This window comes from Gossypium hirsutum, chromosome A05 (genome assembly GCF_007990345.1).
Source record: "Gossypium hirsutum isolate 1008001.06 chromosome A05, Gossypium_hirsutum_v2.1, whole genome shotgun sequence".
NCBI lineage: Eukaryota > Viridiplantae > Streptophyta > Magnoliopsida > Malvales > Malvaceae > Gossypium > Gossypium hirsutum.
This window is the reverse complement of record NC_053428.1, coordinates 81,570,624-81,577,152: the sequence shown is the minus strand read 5'-3', so window position 1 is coordinate 81,577,152 and position 6,529 is coordinate 81,570,624.

Genomic DNA, 6,529 nt, shown 5'->3' with positions numbered 1-6,529 from the left:
ACACTCCCTAGACACACACCCATGTCCCTAGGCCGTGTCCTTCATACGGCTGAGACATACGGTCGTGTCTTTGCCCATGTGGCCAATTCGAAGCTAAAATTCAACATGCAGGGGACACACGGCCAGATCACACACCCATGGGACAAGCTATGTGGACAAAAATAAGGTTATTTACCAAGCCATTTTACCACCCTTACTTGCACCAACCTACACAACAACAAGCAACACCAATCCAATCATATACACACAACCAATATAACCATAATCAAGTCATCCACACATTAATTACATGTTATTTTCTATTTCATGCAACATCTCATACCTATCATCTCAATCCATGCAAAAATCCACATCCATGAAAAACATCTTCATATTCATATATACTTAATCAATATTAGCCAATTTCAATGGCTATTTACAAAATGAATCATCAACCATCATAAGCCAACACATTTAGCCAAATCGAATATGACACATAACAAAATGACCAAGTCCCTATACATGCCATACTCAAAATATTGAAACCAAGTATACCCAAAACAATTGTTTGATAGTGTGAATCCAGCTCCGACGTCCCTCGATCCCTGAGCTATCTTGGCGACACTATAAGGAATGGAAAGAAAAAGGGAGTAACCTTTAAAGCTTAGTAAGTTTGCAATCAAATAATAAGCAACATAAATCATTCATTAAACATATAACTACTCAACATAAGTTAACATAAATATCATCATGTATCTTAGGCATAACTTACTCATTAGATTTCTTACCAAGAGTTCATCTCATACTAAAGTCCATATTCATGAGTGTTACATACATACCTATACCAACTCGTAACATAGTCACATACTTTGTCATCTTTGACATACTCTTCAAATTACCTATTGAACACTTGGAATACTATCGAATACACGAAAGGTCTTGCACATAAGTGCTACATACGTATCCAATGCTACCTCATATCTCATAACACATGGGCTCACACACGAGCTAATCATGGGTCTACTCACACAAGCTGTCAATCAAGACGTAACTACACGGGCTACTCATACAAGCTGTTAGGTATCCACAACACATGTCGGACTACCCAGGCACCAGTAGGACGTACATGACCAGCACCCGGATTCACATAGATCACATAACACATGATTTCCTACTGACATGTCACTCGTATCCTAATCTATTCCTAAGGTTCAAACGGGGTTTCTCACTTTTCATTTCATTGTCAAACGTATCCACATTGTCATTTATACAATTCATGCATAATAAAACATATAAAAATACAAATATAACATTACCTTTATTTACACATGAACTTACCTTAGTACAAAATGGTAGGAAATAGACCTAATCGTCAATAACCTTGTTCTTCCATCGATCAAGGTCCAAACTTTATTTTTTTATCTATAATAGCAAATTTAACTTTTTTAATTATCACATTACTCAATGCTGTCCAAAAATCAACTTATGGAAAAATTATATTTTTGCCGTTAAACTTTGACATATTTACAAATTCGTCCTTAGGCTCATAAAATGAAATGTATCCATTTTCTTTGTTACCCAAGCCCATCCGAACCTAAATCGTGCTCATAATAGCCCACATTTTTCATCAAATCACATTTCTACTGCTCATTTTTACAACTTTTACAAATAAGTCCTTTTTATGCATTTTCACTAAAAATCACTTAGTAAAAGTTATCTATCACAACTTAAACATACAATATCTTCCATTAAACATCAAAATACATGCATGTCACACATGGGTAAATTTTTAAACATGAGCCCTACTTCAAAATAATGGTAGAAATAGGTAAATCGAGTTACGAGGACTTAAAAAATGTAAAGAGCATTAAAAACGGGGCTAGGATGCACTTACAATCAAGCTTGAAAGTTGAAGAAACCCTAGCTATGGAGCCCTTATGAAATTCGGCCAAGGTAGAAGAAAGATAAGCAAATTTTGACTTGATTTTCCCTTTTTATTCTTTTATTTACCAAATGACCAAAATGCCCTTAATGCCTTTCTTTAAAATTTTATCTCACCATGTCCATTTTAGTCTACTAACTTAACAAATGGTATAATTATCATATAAGGACCTCTAATTTAAAATCTCATAGCAATTGGACACCTCTAGCATGTAGAACTCAACTTTTACACTTTTTACGATTTAGTCCTTTGACTAAATTGAGTGCCCAAACGTCAAAAATTTCGAACGAAATTTTCACGAAATCATTCTGTGAAACTGTAGACCATAAAAATATAATAAAAACAAATTTTACTATGTCAGATTCATGATCTCAAAACCACTATTCTGACTAGCCCCAAAATCGGGCTGTTATAAAGAATGAGTAGTTCCACCAATTGAGTTGCACGCATCACGCCAATCGGGCAACCTCTTCCCTTATATTTTTATTGCACATTAGGGACAATGTGTCAAATAAAGTGTAGGGGTGACCTAGGAAAACTTTTAATTTTTTATGTTATATTACTTCATTTTCTTTCTTATATTACTTCATTTTCTTTCTTTCATCTATAGTTTTTAATTTTTTTTATTGCATGTTTGATTTTGTGCTTAAGCTTGTAGAAATACAAGTGATTGGTTAAGATCATAAACATAGGTTGTTTGTTTAAATTGTAACTTTAATCTGAAATTGAATAATTTAGGTTGTTTATATTCAAACTAATTAGTTCAGTTTATTAAACTGTAAATAGGAAAAAAGATATTAAATATACCAAGTGATAAAGGTAGATACGAACAGTTAATTATATTTGTAGAAGTATAGGATGTTCGAATTAAAAAGAAAATACTCATTAAAATTCATGGTTATTGAAACGGTGCAATATGACTAGTATAACCCTTACAAAAAGTGCCTAAGAAAAATCTCAATCATATTGGCACAAACAAATGAAAAAAGTCATAAGGGATTATACGGGGAAATATTATTGCATTAAAGTTCAAAATATGTACAAAAATAAACTGAGTAGGCAAAAAAAATCAAACTAACTATACCCTGCAAAAATAAATACTACATTCTTATATACATTTTGATGGAGACATATTAAATTTCTTTAACTTGTTTACTTTGTAATTTATTGAACTAATCTGTTTAGGCGTAAATAATTGTGAGTTGTTTAAATTTCTAGCTAGAGTTATATATTAGGCAAATTTTCCTGGTGTTGATGCTCTGATCTAATCTCGTGTATCAAGCCTGCTCGAGTACATAGTTTAGCTATAATTTTTATTTTGATTTCATTTAGTTTGCTTGAGGACAATCAAAGACATAAGTGTGGGGGTATTTGACCTGCCGTCAAATGTAGTAGCTAATTCAAGTCAATTCTGTATTTAATGAGCTTGTTTTCTAGGCAATTTAGGATTTTATATTTCATTACCAGTGTTTAGGCCTTAGGATTAAATATTACTAAAATAAGTGTAACAGCTCGTTTTTAGTGAACTAGGAACAGTGGTTTCGAGACCACAAATCTAAGGTTGAAATTTTTATTTTATTATTATTTTATTATGTACAACATGATAGAATTACCGTATAAAAATTTCGTTAAGAAATTTTACCATTTACATGCTTAATTTGATAAAAGGACTAAATCGCGTAAAGTACAAAAGTTATGTTCTATTAGCTAAATGTATTAAATAGCTATAGCACTTTAAATTGGAGGTCCTTATATCATAATTAACCCATTAATGAGTTAGTGGAATGTGTTGGCTTGGCACTTGAGTAATTTTTAAATGTTTTAAAGGTTAATTAAGTAATTAGGTTATTAATGATAAAAATAAATAAAACAAATTTATCATCATCTTCAATTGTCATCATCCATCGATTTTCATAAGAGAGAGAATTAATTTTTAGGCTTGATATTCGACCAAGCTTCCATTGCCCATATTGGTATGATTTTTGTCTCATTTTTTATTTTTTTTACGTTTTTGGGATCGTTGTAGCTTAATCTAGCTAGCCGAGGGACCAATTTTTGAAACTGTTAAACTATTAGGGTTTTACCATTGATGAATATGTTTGATTTTGGAAGTTTGATGATAAAAAATGATTGGTTGTTGTTAGATAAACAACTTTTGCTAATGAATTTTTAGTGAAATTGTCAAATAAGGATTAAATTGAAAAATGTGACAAATTCATGGTTAAATTTGTAAATTAGTGAATTATATTGAATTGGATTAAATTTATTCGTATAGATCCAATCAAACCTCGTACAGAGTTAGATCGATGCAAAGAGAAAATCTCAGATTAACGGCCTCCATATCTATGTATACTCGTCGAGGTAAGTTTGTGTAATTAAATTATGCATTTATATGATTTAAATTGAAATATATGTTTGTGAATTGTGTGATTTCCATGTATGAGTACCGATAGCATATCTGACGACATACGATGACTACCGAGCCCCTTTTGAACAGTAGGAATTCGTAGGATACAAATCACACATCATTGGGGTTACCAATTTTAGCTCGTGTAAGCTTACCGATACTTAGCTCGCATGAGCTTACTGTTATTCAACTCGGAGGAGCTTACCATTATTCAGCTTGAAAGAGCTTACCGTTTACAGCTCGTAAGAGCATACTGGTCTAGAGCTCGTATAAGCATACATGTATAGGAACTGACGGATTACAATTCAGTACACCTCGTGTGTGCTACCTGAGTATCCAATGATATTCTAAATGGTTCGACGGGCACAATTCTATTACGAGATTTTATGAGTTCAATACGAGCTATTACAGGTATTTACATGAAATACATGAAAGTGATGTTACATGATACATTTATATATGAAATGAATGATACATGTATATGAAATGTGATTACTCATTGAATTCATCCATGTGTATTGGATTTTATATGTTATTTACATGGCTATTATGTTGATCAAAATGTGTTTAGGCTTTTGGCCAAATTGGTTGGGATATGTTATGTTTACTTACCTAAATTGTGGTTAAATGTTAAGTTAAATTCTATGTTATACGAACTTATTAAGCTTACATGCTTACTCTGTGTGTTTTTCGTGTTTTACAGTGCATCAGAAGCTCGTTCAAGTTGGAAGCCTGTCGGAGCTATATCACACTATCCATCGGCTCATTCGGTACTTTTAGTTGGTTATTTATGGTTATAATAGCATGTGTAGGTTGTTTTGGCTATTGTTGGCCTATATGTATTTTGTTGAGATTAGCCACTTATTTGGCTTGTGTTTTCTCACATTTTGGTTTGAGCATATTTGCCTTGTATGGTTGATGTTTGGTTTGGGTTATGGTTGAATGGTGAAAGGTAAAATGTTAGCTAAATTTGCATTTTATACATGTGTTTTGGGATGTGATGAATTGATCATGAATTGGTACCTTTATATGTAAGGTATATATATCTAAATATTGATAAACCGTAATTTATACATATTTTTACCCCATGCTTAACACATTTTATGGATGATTTTCCCTTAGAATTGGTGAATTCGATGCTCCTAATGCCTTAATTTCATGTTTTATACTTAGGAGAGCATAGGAGAGCGAAAGGAACGAGAAACAGGCCAAAAACAGAGAAAATGGGCCAAAGTACGAAATCAACACGACCTGGACTTCCTCACACGGGCAGACCACACGGCCGTGTCAATTTGGCAGAATCGAAGCACGTCTCACACGGGTAGAACACACGTCAAGACCACTACTTTTTGACGAAAAAATCGATCGCACAGTTCGCAAAAACCAAAGAGAAATAAGGCAAAGCTTAAGATACACAGAGAATGAGATAGAGGACGATATTCAAACCCCAACCAAGGAAATGGCTGAAAACCAAGAAAATCCGCTACCTCCTGCGATTGCTGTTAATCAGAATCCTACTCTGCACACTATGTATGATTATGCTAAACCTACTTTAATAGGAACTGAGTCAAGTATAGTTAGGCCTACTATTGCTGCAAATAATTTTGAACTAAAACCTAACACTATTCAAATGATACAGCAATTTGTTCAGTTTGATGGTTTGCAAGATGAGGATCCAAACACCCACTTGGCAAATTTCCTGGAATTCTGCGATACATTTAAAATTAATGGCGTTTCTAACGATGCCATTCGTCTTCGGTTATTCATTTTTTCATTGAGGAACAAAGCTAAACAGTGGTTGAACTCGTTACCACGAGGGTCAATTACTACTTGGGAACAAATGACCAAAAAAATTTATTAAAATATTTTTCGCCGGCTAAAACAACCAAATTACGTAATGATCTCTCTTCGTTTGTGCAGATGGACTTAGAAACTCTTTACAATGCATGGGAGAGATACAAGAACCTACTGCAAAGGTGTCCTCACCATGGATTACCTCTATGGTTGCAAGTTCAAACATTCTACAATGGTGTGAACCCCTCGACAAGGCAAATGATTGATGCAGCAGTAGGGGGAACCATCAACAACAAAACACCTGAAGAGGCCTACGAATTTATTGAAGAGATGTCACTGAATAACTATTAGTGGCAAGTCATGAGGACTAAGCCAACTAAAACAGTAGGCGTTTATAACGTTGATTC